Raw genomic sequence first — 14,019 nt, 5'->3', positions numbered from 1 at the left:
TAATAGTTATAAAGGTTTTATAACTAACGTAACATAAGCTCTAAGAAAAGATTTAGATTCATATACTATTAAATCTTTATTTGTAAATCTTATAGATGAAGTAAAGAGAAAAGGATCTTCTATAGTCCTTTATACTTTTATATATAAAAAGGGAAATAAAAAGCCCTAGAAAAAGACTAAAGGGATATATTATAATAATTGCAAAAAATCTGGTCATAAAGTTAAAGATTATGCTTTTCTTTATCCTTATAAAGCCTTAAAAGGCTAGATAAATAAGAATAAAGAATCTGATATATATTAGAAACATAAAAGAAAAGCTAATCTTAGAAGAAAACAACTTAATAAGGCATAAAAAGTATTAATAGCTAAAAAGGCTATTATAGAAGAGCTCTTAGATAATTCTGAATCTGAAGATGTAAATATAACTATAGCAAAAACAGAACCTATGGATATTATAATAGATAACTAAGAGAAAAAGGATCTTATTAATCTAGACTTTAAAGACGTAAGTCCTCTTATACCCTCTATAAGTTATAATAATAATAAAATATTAGGTTATAATATAAATAATTCTATACCTATATATATAAATATAAACAATAACTATACTATATTCTGTATAGATATTGCTGCTATAGTAAATATTATAATGGATAAATCTCTTTTTATTAAGACTACTATAACAAATAAACAAGTTAACTAGGGAAAAGTAAGAAAGCAAAAAGTAACCCTTATAAGTGATATTACTATCTCTTTTCCTCTAAATAATAATAACATATATATCTTAAAGAACTGTTATTATATGCTATAGTTAGGTATTAACCTACTAAGTCAAAATAAGATAAGAAAGCTTAATATAGCTTCTCTTTTCTAGGATACAAAGATATCTTTAATAAATACAGTTAATAAAAAGACCTTTTGTAAAGGGAAACTAAAAGATAAACTATATTATCTAAATATTAAAGTCTTAAATAAAAAGGATTTATACCAAAATAATAATAATAACACATATATAAATACTATAAAAGATAATAACTCTATAAAAAGAAAACCTTATAAGTTTAAAAAGGTTAATAACAAAGAAAGAAATAACTATATAAAGTGGCATAATAGATTAGGTCACGTAAGTCCTAAAGTTCTAAAAGAACTACAGAATAACACTAATATAAGTAATAATATAACAGAAGACAACTTAACATATAATACCTGTATAAAGGCAAACTTTACTACAAAGGTTAATAAAAACTCAGATAACTATAATAAAGAGTATAACTACATGGAAAAAGTTGCTTCTGATCTCTGTGGACCTGTAACACCTTTTACATATAATAAATATAGATGGTTTATTATCTTTTTAGAAAGGAAATCTAGACTTACCTCTATTAAACTCTTAAAAACTAAAGAAGCAGAAGAAGTAAATACTGCTATATTAAAATATATAAACAAAAATAACACAAATAATAATAAAATAAGAGAATTTAATACAGATGGTGGTCTAGAATTTAACAATAATACTATAAATCATACATATCTAATAAAGGGCATAAACCATAATATAAAAGTTCCTTATACGCATGAACCTAATGGTATAATAGAAAGAGTTATTAGGACTATAACTAATAAAATAAGGGCTTTACTATTACAAGCTAACTTACCTCTATATCTATAGGGAAAAGCTGCTTTAACAGCAGTAGACCTATATAATATAACTCCACATAAGGCATTAAACTATAAAACACCATTTGAAATAGCAAATAATATAAAGCCAGATATAGATCATATAGTTACTGTAACAGCACAACTCCCCTAGCCCGATGGTTGTACGTCACGAGGGCATATAAGCAGTATTGACAGCAGGGCTTGCACGCGTGCAAGCACTGACGGATCTTTTGGGTCAATTGGGTCAATTGGTTAGGCCGTAGAGTCAAAGGGTCCTTGCGACCAACGTCACTATCAGCGTCTGTTACAATTGTGCTTGCACGCGTACGGTCAGACTAATAGCTGCTGGACTTGGCATGTGGCAAAGAAAGGCTTGATTGCCGTCACAAGTTCGATTCCCGTAGTTGTCCTTGGCTGTCAAGGCGAGCGCTGGCGAAAGGCGGGGTAGGACTTGTCTCATCGCTAACTCTAACCTTGGGGGTCTGCATTGCCTATGTGTGCCTTGGGGACAAGGCAGCCTAGGAGGGGGTATAGTTGTAACAGCACAACTCCCCTAGCCCGATGGTTGTACGTCACGAGGGCATATAAGCAGTGTTGACAGCAGGGCTTGCACGCGTGCAAGCACTGACGGATCTTTTGGGTTAATTGGGTCAATTGGTTAGGCCATAGAGTTAAAGGGTCCTTGCGACCGACGTCACTATCAGCGTCTATTACAGTTACTTTTGGCTCTATATACTACTATAAAAACAAAGACCCTAAGATAAAGAAATTAGATAATAAAGCTATAAAAGCTATTGTTCTAAACTCTAAAAATAATATATATAAAGTATATGATTTTCAGAAAAGATCCTCTTTTTAGACTAGAGATATTACTATCCTAGAAAATCAATTTTTACCTCCTAAAATACTAAATAATACTAGTAATAATAATACTAATAATAATAACAATAATAATATTCTACGTGATAATATAAGTGGAAAGAAAGCCTTGAATTAAGGAGGTAATATAATAAATAATAATAATTATAATAATTGTAATAACTATAATTGTAATAACTATAATTGTAATAATTATAATAATAATAAATCTAAGATAATAATTGAACTTCTTAAGCTAGATAGAAAGCTTAAAGATAAATATAAATAGGTAGTAGACCAAGAAAGCGCTTTATATACTATAGAAGACTGCCCTACTATTAAACCTATACTTTCCACTATAAATAACTATAATAATAAGATAAATCGGTTTAATAAAGCTTTTTATATTCTATCTATAACTACTATAAAAGACCCTTCTATATATAAACAAGCTATAACCTCTATAAATAGAGATCGCTGGATTCAAGTAATGTTAGAAGAAATATTAGGTCTATATAATTTAAATACTTGGAAAATACTACCTTTACCTAAGGATATTAAGCCTTTAGGAGGTAAATGGGTATATAAAATTAAATATAATAATAATAATGAACTTATTAAATATAAAGCTAGATAGGTAGTACAAGGTTATAACTAATATATAGGTATAGACTACCTAGAAACCTTTAGTACTACCTGTAAACTAGAAAACTATAAAGCTATATTTATAATAGGCATTAAACTAGGCTGGATATTTAGGCAGTTCGACGTAACTAATGCCTTCTGCTATGCCGATATAGATAAAGATATATAGGTCTAACAACCTACAGGATTTTCCTATATAAATAATACCTATTAATATATAAATAATAACTATAAGAATAGTAACTTATACTGTAAGCTAAATAAAGCTTTATATGGTTTAAAATAAAGCTTTAGACTTTGGTATAAATATTTAAGATCTATAATAAATAAATTAGGCTTTAAGGAATCTCCTTATGATAAAGGAATCTTTATAGCTAATAATAATACTATATAAGCTATATTAATATGTTATGTAGACGATATTATAATAGTAGCTCTGTTAGAAGAATATATAAATATCTTCTATAATACTGTAAATAAAGAATTACAGATAAAAGACTTAGGAACACCATATACGTTTCTTGGGAACGAGATAACTATACATAATAAGATCTTATATATACATTAAACAGAATATATAAATAAACTTCTAGATAAATATAATAAAAGGGATATATACCCTTATGATATGCCTTTAGACCCTAATATAAAACTAAGAAAAAATATAGGGCAAGCAACACAAAAAGATACAACAAGATACCAATAGGAAGTAGGATCTCTACTTTTTGCTAGCCTAAAAACTAGGCCTGATATTACATATCCAGTTAATATATATGCTTGATATATAAGTAATCCCTCTAAGGAGCATTTTATTGCCCTTAATAAAATATAAGGATATTTAAATAAATACCCTAATAAAGGATTAGTATATAATTGTAATGTTGACCTCTAATTAGTTAGATTTTCAGACTTAAATTAGGCTGGAGACCTAGATGATAGGATGTCAACTACAGGATATATAACTACTCTAGGGTACTATAATATAATAAGCTGGAATAGTGTAAAACAGAAAACTGTTGCTTTATCTACTTGTGAAGCTGAATATATGGCTTTGTGTGAAACTATTAAGGAAATAATATACCTATATAATTCATATAATTATATAATACTAAATTTAGATTTAAAACTAAATCTTAATATACCTATTATCCTTATAGATAATGAAGCTGCACAACGGATAACAGAAAATCCAGAGCTACATAAGAAAGCAAAGCATATTAATATAAAATATCACTTTTCTAGACAAGCTGTTAATAATAATAAGGTGTCCCTATTTTATATACATACAAGTAATAATATTGCTGATATATTTACTAAAGCAATAAATAAAAATACGTTTAATTACTTTATAGAGACTATAAACCTTAATATAAAGGGGTTTTTACCTACAGAAACTAAAGACAATAATAATAACCTTAATATAAAGAAGGTTAAACAGCTAAAATACTAAGGTTTCCCCTTTAATAAATCTTTTATATATTTTTTTCCTTATAATATAAGGTTTTTTACTATAACAATATATATAACTATAATAATATATATAAATATAACTATAGTTTTTCCTTTATATATAAAGGTTTTTACTATAAGATATAATATACTATAAGTTTATTTTAACTTAGAATAAACTTAAGGGGAAAACTAAGAATAAGATTTATTATAAGAACTCTTATCTTATCTAATTATATCTTTATATCTAATAACTATATAAACTTACTATATCTATATTTGGATTAAGTAAAATAGGAGCTTTATAACTATATATAACTTGTCTATATATAAGATAGGCTTATAAGAATCAGGTTAACCCTAGAATTCTAAGTCTTGGATCTAGTTAACCCTAGAATTCCAGCCTTAGATCTAGTTAACCCTAGATTCCAGAAAACCAACTCCTAGATTCCAGATAAGATTATTTTATTAGATAATCATATTACTAATAAGATATCAAGAAAAGGATATAAGCCTAAGATATTCCTACCTTTTAGAAAGAAAAGTAGATATAATAGCATACATAAATACAACAACCTTATCTTTCTACCTTTACCTTCACTAAGTCTCTTTACTTCCCTGTGACTATCTAAGAATATTACCAACATATTCTAAGTCTTTTTAGTCTAATTAGGCTTACTAAATGCTTTTTATTAAAGTCTTTTATTATAATTATTTAATATAAGCCTTAGCTTATTATAAAGGTCTTTTTTACTATAGTTTCTTAGTTTACTAAACTTTTTAATAACCTATTAATATTAAAAATAGTTAATATAGTTAATAATATTACTTCTACTATTATTCTAAACCTTTATTTAAGTTAAACTCTTTATAATATTAGTAATATTATCTTAAATATAGTATTTAATAAATTTTATTATATATATTTTATAAGTCTACTTATTAGGCTATTAAGGGCTAATTATAATACCTGCTTTTATATAAATCACTTTAATTAAGTTGAAGGTAATATTAACGCTTTAATAGAACTTATAGAGATAATTTATATTAATAGTATATTAAAGGGTTATATCTTTATCTCTTTATATACTATTATACTAAAAAGATTATCTAGTAACTTAGTTAACAAAAAAGGTAATAAAATAATTAATATAATAGGTAATAAACACTAAACAGTTTACCTTTTAAATCTAGTTCTTTTAATTAGGTCTAGCTGTTATAGTAAAGGTATTATAGCTCTAAGGAGAGCTATTAGTAACAAAGTAATTAACCTTAGCATCTTAAGTAGTAAATACTATAAGACTTTAGATATTATTAAAGGCTATTTAAGACTATTTAACTAAATATTTAACTATATTATAAATACTAAAGAAATAAGTTTTTAACTTATTATTTATTTACTTTTCTTAAAAACTATTTTATAAAAAGCTTTTACTTTAGTAATTATATATTATACTTATAGTAGATATATTATTACTTAGAATCTATATAAGAGTAGATCTATTACCCTAATTAGATAAACCAGGATAGTTAGGAGGTCTTAGTAGAGTAATAATGTCTTTAGTAGCTAGGTCTATAAACCCTTTAAGTAGCTTAAGGTCTTTAGGATATATGTGTTATGATTTCTGTAGTATTTTGATAGCGTTTATAGTTTATTTAGTTAAATTAGAGAGATTATTGCTAAAATTCTGAATATAGTATTCCTTAAAGAGAGTTTAGTAGTACTCTAGAACTTATATATTATTAGTTTTATTTAGGCTAGTAAAAGTATTCTAGATAATATTAATAGCTTAAAAGAAAAATATAATAAGTTATAGATATATATAGATAAGTTTAATTAAAGTAAAAAAATAAAAAGAAAAAAAGAATAATATATTATTAATTATTAGTTAACTTAAAATTATGTAGCTAAAGTTAATAGTAGTAATAGAAAAAGAAAAAATAAAAGTTATTATTAGTAGGTTTTTTAGGTTTATTTTATAGCTTTATTTTTAATAAATCTTAACTTTATTATAAAGTAAAAAGTAATTTAAAGTTATTAAAGAAAAAAAGTAAAAAAGTAAATATAAAAAAATAAAAAAGATAATTATTTATTTACTTAATATTTATAAAAGTAAATAACTTTTTTTTATTTATAATAATAAATTACTCTTTTTTTCTTAGTTCTTTTTTTCTAATTAATAAATTAGAAAAAGTAGACTATAGTTAATAGAATAAAAAAAGAAGCTAGGAATCTTTTTTTAGATTACTTTTTCTCTTCTTTTATATAACTTTATATTACTTTTTAAGCTTTATCTTTTCTATAACTTAAAACTACTTAATAAATTAACTTAATTTTCTTATTATAGCTTTAATTAGATATTATTATACCTTTTAAGTATAAGCTTAAAGCTGCTTAGAACCTGTGGTTCTTTACTTGTAACTCTTTTGCTAAAAACAATTACCTAGCTATAACTCTTATTAATACTATAGTAAGTTATCTTTTACTTTTTGTTAAAGGTTTATAGCTTTAATTAGATAAATTATAACTTTCTTAGTATAATAAAAACTTAAGTCTTTAATTAATAGTCTTTACTATAAAGTCTAGTTTACTAATAAAATTTAAAATAATTAAATTTATAAGAAAGTTACTTAGGCCTTTTAGTAAGCTATTATAAGAGGTAATATCCTTTAAGTCCTCTAAGATTATACTAAGACTAGCTTATTTAAGTATTATGTTTTTGTTTATACTAGTTATTAGGGTGTTTTTAGATCCTTGGCTTAGAAGCTTACTAGTTGTATGTAGGCTAGTGTTGCCTTAGTTGTCTATGGCCTTAGTGGTTGTAATACTATCCCTTGTGAATACTGTGAAAAGGGTTGGTAGGCTATCTAGGCTAGGCCTGATCAGGTTGCTTGTTTTGTCTTTTTCTAGGAATACGTCTTCCTTTCTAATAAATTTAGTAATATATACTTTAATTACTTTTATTATAAAACTTAAGTCTAATACTACTATTAAAATAAAGACTTTTATTAGGAGTTTAGATATATAAGTTAAGTAAAAGGTACTAAAAAGCAAAAAGCTAGTAGTAGTAGTATTCTCTTAAGTATTCCTAATAATATCTCTTTTATTAATTTTATATAGTTCTTTTAGTCTAACCTTATAAAACTTATTAAGGATTAATATAAGGGGCTTTTTAAGAAAAAAGGAAAGTTACCTAGTATCTTAGATAGCTTTATTTAGGTATAGGATAGTATTAACTAAAAAATAAAGGGTAATAATAAGGATTTAAACTAAGAATATAAGGTTATTTAATAACTTTAGTAGTTTAGGCTTAGGATTTAAGGTAATTCTAGGATGTTTCTAGGTCTAATTAGGTGTTTTTTTTCCTAGATAACCTTATTCCTAAGTTTATTAATAAATATAATAAAGGTTTTAAATTAATAAACTTTTTATAAAAAGAAATATATATAAAATATTATAAAAATAATAGTATAATATAAATAATAATAATAAAAAATAAAAGGATATAATAGTAGGCCTAATTAGGCTTATTATATTATGTTAGTATATTATATATCCTTTATTAAGTCCTTAGGTTAAATATTAATTATAAGTTTAGATAATAACTTCTAATACTATAGTTCTCTATAAAGCATATTATTTTCTTTTTTAAGGCGTAGCTATTAAAGCTTTAATTATGTTTATATAATGTTTTTGTCCTAATTAAGGCTAGGAGCTATATTTGTTTCTTAAAGTTCATTTTAGTAGTCCTAGGCTAAGAAGAAGAGGGTTATTTTGTCTTTAAGCTTAGCTTTAGCCTATATAAGATCCTCTAATTCCTAGAAACTAGTGTTGTTCTTAATATACCTCTTAAGACGTTTCTTAGCGTATATAGCCCTTATAATAAGGTTATTAATAAATATCTCTAGGTAATATAATACTAAGTTCTTAGATATAAAGTAGACTTATAAAAGGCTTTACTAATAATATATAAGTTTCTTAGCTTTTAATTTATTAATTATATATTTTTTATTAAAAATAAGAACTAAATTACTAAGCTAAAGCTTTTTTAACTATATTATATATTAATAGTATATATTATAGTAATTTATAGATTTTTATCTTATAAAAGCTATATTCTTAGTTATAGTCTCTTTATTAATTTTAAGTTATTTAAAGGAATATATTTTAATAATAAGTTCTTAATTAAGGTTATAAACTTATTTTTAGTTTAATACTTTTTAAGTTAAAGTAAATTCTTTAATAAGTATAATTACTTTATATCTTATAGTTAAAAAGAAAAATATATAGCTTATTAGTATATAGATTATTATTTAGTCTATAAATAGCATAATAGGTATAATCTTCTCTTAATCTCTTTTTCCTTTATTTAACTAAGTTAAGATAATATATATAATAGGTTTATAGCTTTATTTATTAACCTTATTTACTTTTAAGTTATATACTAATATAACCTTTTTTTTAATATTATACTTTTTATTTAAGTAGTTTATAGTTTTTTTGTTTTTTAGTCTACTATTAATAATTATTTCTTTATAGATATTATAGTAGTAGAAAAAGTCTTCTTAGATAAAGTTAGTAACCTAATTAGAGGTAATAGTCCTTACTCTCCTTGCTTTAAACTAACCTGTTATATTATAATGTCCTTTGATTAGTGCCTAGGAACTAATTTACTAGACATTAATAGATATCTTTGTAAACAGTAATTCCCCTAGGATTATACTAATATGCTAGTTGTTTATTTGGGTTGATTGAGCCTTCTGATAGGCTGGGTATGATGTGAGCTAGGCTTGTACCCTCTGGTATATATTTTTTTAGATATAGGATATAGAAAGTTAATAGAATGTTGTATTATGTCCTTAGTGTCCTAATTTAATGTGTATATTCCTAATTAGGTTCTTTTGAATCTTTAGGTTATTAATAAGGCGTCTAGGGATTAAGTATCTTTTTATTAGTTAGTAGTATAAATAGCTATTTTAAATAAAATAATACTAAGCCTTTATTTTAAACTTCCTGAAAGTATATAGTAATATTTTATTTAAGTATAATAGTGTTTTTAAATAGAAAATAATTTATTTTATTTAGTTAGTTTAGTACTAATTAAAGTAAAGCTATACTTTAAGGAGTAAATATAAGTAAAAGGTCTTTAAAATACTAGATTTAGATCCTTTAAATGATTTATATAATTAAATAAAGTAGAGGTTAATATTAATAAAATTTTTAACCTAATTAGGGCTTTTATATTCCTTAATATTAGATAACCTTAGTGCTTTTTGTGATAATATATCTACTACTATATTCTTTGTCCTTAGTATATACTTAACATTAAAGTTAAAAAGATATATCTAAGTAATTTACTTAGTAATTAGAATACTAGGAAGATTATAAGACCTTCTGTTAAGCTAAGTAACTAGGACTTATGTATTAGTTTTTAATAAAAATCTAATACTATAGATATAGTTTTAAAGCTTCTTTAATATTATCAAAACTACTCTTAATTCTAGTTTCTTAGAGTTATATTTTAACTTAGTACCTCTTTAAATACTACTTTTATATTTTACTATAGCCCTCTAAGTACTAATCATTTAACTTAGTATTATACCTTAACCTTGTAGGCTTATATCTATAAAATAACTACTAACTTAGCTTTTAAGCTATAAGATAATAAAATAATTAAGTGATCTCTAAGTATTTATTAACCTATAATCTATAGAACCTAGTTATCCCTACAAAAGACTTAACTTTACTAATGTCTTTATATTCTTCCTATTCTTTAATCTTAATGATGTTTACCTAATTAGGGTAGTAACCTCTAGAACTATAGATATAACTAATAATAATAGCTATTTTTTAAAGCTATTATAATTTCTTACTAGCTATTATATAGCTTGTTAACTTAATATTAAAGAGTATTATATTAATATAGTAAATATATTTATAGATATAGTATTAAATATTAGCCTAATTAAAGAGCTCTTTATTATTATATATAGTTATAGGCCTTTTAATAATAATATTATTAAAAAAAGCCTAGTAATAATATAGTATAAGGTTATAGAGTATCTAGGTAATAACTCTTATGAACTATGCTATAGAATTAGTATTACCTTGTGGTAAGGTACATATATATAGAAGTCTAAGGGGTATAGTAAATGTTATTAAATCTCTGCTTTTTTTAGCTAGAGGGACTTAGTTATATCTAGAGAAGAAGTCTAAGAGTAAAAGAATCTAGTATATGCTGAAGTCTTTTGAGAAATTCTTTGCTTTTAGAGGAGTAAAGGTATTACAAATTATAACCTTATTTATCTAAATAGCTGAATTAATTAGGTATAAAGAATTTTTTTTTTTTTATAAAAAACCAAGGGTTTTATATAGCCTTATAACCTTTTTCTAGGATATCTTTATTAATTTATACCTAAATAATGTCTATAGCTTATAATTTAAGTGCTTTAAGTATTAGAATCTTTTTTTCTTACTAGGCTTTGTGAGGTATAGTCCTGATTACCTGTAGAGGGGTAACTTTTAGGTTAAGTGCGCTATTTTTAGAGAAGTCCTAAGTAAGAGTATTTTTGTAGTTTAGAAGGACTTAGAGGAATAGGTCCTTTTTATAGGGTAAAAGATAATTTAGTATATTTATAATAGCTATTAATCTATTTAGCTTAAAGTATAAATATAGCTTAATACTTAAATACTTAGGCCTAATTAGGCCTTAGAATAGTCTTTTATTAAGTTATATTATTTTTTTAGCTTTAGCTAAGTTCTTAACTTTCTAAAAGGGATTACTATTAAGGGTTAATTTATTAAATAGTTAGTTATTAATTAAATATATTTTTTTATCTTTTTTTTTATATATGGTAAATATTTTTGTATTTTATTTAGCTTAATTAGGCTAAGGATAATGTTTTGTTAGATTTATTTTATAGTTATATAGTTACTTTAGGGGTAAAGGTATTTTCTTTTTATTAATTATGTTAAAGTACTTAATTATCTGCTTTTTAATTCTTTTTGCTTTAACTTTTCTAATAGTTACTAATAACTAGTTAAAGTAAACCTTAGGATAGTAAGCCTAATTAAGATAATTAGTATTAATATAAGGCAGGTTAGGCTTTTTAACGCAACAAGAATATCCCTTATTATTATACCTTTTAACCTTTACTATAGTCTTATAGATATCCTTTATAGCTAAAACAAGAAGTATAGTTAATACTATTTTCACTAAATAATCTAATTCTTTTTTAAATAACTAGATTACTTTTTTATTATTTTCTTATAGCTTATATTTAGGAATTTTAAGCTTTCTAGTAATAGTCCTAGTACTATTACTAGAGTCTAGTTTTCCTAGTCTTAATATAGCTTAGTCTGATTAGGGAGATGGTCCTTAAGAGCTCTTATATAGTTATTCTAGTCTAATAGATAATCTAGGAATTTCCTAGGATTACTAAACTTTAGGAATATAGCTAGGATATAGAGCTGAATTTGTTTTATTATTAGTATTAGTGTAATTATATTAGGGCTATAAATATAGTTTATTTATATATAGAACCTAAAAGGTAATTTTAGAAGAAGTAGTTTATTTATTCTCTTATTGTTAGTAATAAATATACTAGTTAAGAAATAATAGCTTTTAACTTAGATAAGTATAATAGTTACTTTATTAAAAGATATATATTTTAAATTAGGATTAAAAGCGTTTATTTTAAGTAATATAGTTATAAGCTTAATAGTATACTTATTTATATATAATCTTAAAATAATATTAATTTATAAACTATTATTAATAATGCTTTTAATTAAATTATTCTAATTAGAGTAAAGACTATTAACTTTAATATTAATTATAAAGTAAAGTATTATAAAGTATAGAATAATAGACTTAATAGTAGTTAAGTTAAGCGTCTTAATAAGTCTAATTTTAGTAGTTCTGTTTATAAGATTTAGGATGTTTCTATTATATTTATTAATTGCTTTGTAGGCTTCTAATCTTTTGTATGGTTTTACTTCTCTAATTAGGTTAAAGGGAGCCTCTAGGTAGATGTTTAAATACCTATTATTATCTAGTATTTAGTATATTATTACTATTATATCTTGGTTAAGCTAAGGCTAGACTTAAAGTATAATTTTGAAAGGAATAGTAATATTCTCTTTAAATTTCTTAGTAATAGCTTAAGTAGATATAGCTTAGTTTATTATCTCTAGTTAATCTAGGATAAAACTCTTCTTAGTAGCTTCTTAAGTATATTCTAGGCTATATATAAAGTTAGTGTATTTATTTGCTAGTATAGTTTAAATAGAAGAGGACCTTGAACTTTCAGGAGTTTAATAGGCTTAATTAGGGTATATTAGACTAGTAGGTTATATTAGCTAAGGAGTCTAGGTATAAGTATTAATATTTATTTCTTTAAGCTAGGAGCTAATACTAGAAGTGTTTTCTCTTTAATATATGTTTTTTAAAATAAAGCCTTAGTGTACTAAATAAGGTCTTATTTAATTAAAGCAATATAGAATAAGTTATAGTATTATATCTAATAACCTAATAACTATATTTACTTTTACTTCTTAAGTTAAGAAGACTTTAGCGTATATTTTAAGGGATATTAAAACGTATTTAATAAGATTTACCTAGGTATTTTAGGTATATAGTAATAAGTAGTATTATATTTTAGGTTAAAAGGGATATCTAATACCCTAGTTAATTATATGTTTTACTGCTTTTATAGCTTTTAGGAATAAGGTGTTATTTACTATATAGGTAAGGATAATAACCTAGTTAGGCTAGTAGTTTTTATAGGCTTCTTAGATAATAATATTAAGAACTTTATTTACTTTAACGTTTAATCCTTAAAGTACCTTATACTTATAGATATTATAGTTTAATATAATTAGGTTAGCCTTTTTGTCCTTTTTAAGTTATAAGTATATCTAATATCTTCTTTAGTTATATCTATTATATTAACACTAATTAAAATAGCCTAGAATAAAACTTAGCTTACTAAAGGAGAATAGTTGTTAAGCTAGTAATATATATAGCTATAAAGGACTAGATATAAAGACATTATAACTATATATAACTATAAGTTAACTATTAGAGATAATCTAGGCTTTAAGACTAGCTTTTATAATAAGTATAAGGGCTATTACTATTTTTAAAAGTTTATTTATAGTAGGATTAGTTATAACTTTAATATCTTTGAAAGTAGACTTCTTAGGGAGTGTACTTTTAACCTGATTAGGGCTAAAAGGCTGTTTTAAGGAATAGAGAACTATAGCTAATAAAAAGAAGGTAGAAGTGTTAGAATCTCTGTAATAACCCTTATATTTTAACTTTTATTTTACTTATATAAGTATTACCCTCTTAAAGGTACTAAAGTTCTTTTTTTTAAATAAATTAATAGAGAAAAGTCTTATCT

The sequence above is a fragment of the Colletotrichum spaethianum genome (genome assembly GCF_022836535.1).
Source record: "Colletotrichum spaethianum MAFF 239500 DNA, contig47, whole genome shotgun sequence".
Lineage (NCBI taxonomy): Eukaryota > Fungi > Ascomycota > Sordariomycetes > Glomerellales > Glomerellaceae > Colletotrichum > Colletotrichum spaethianum.
The sequence above is the reverse complement of the archived record's forward strand: the minus strand, read 5'-3'. Positions refer to the sequence as shown.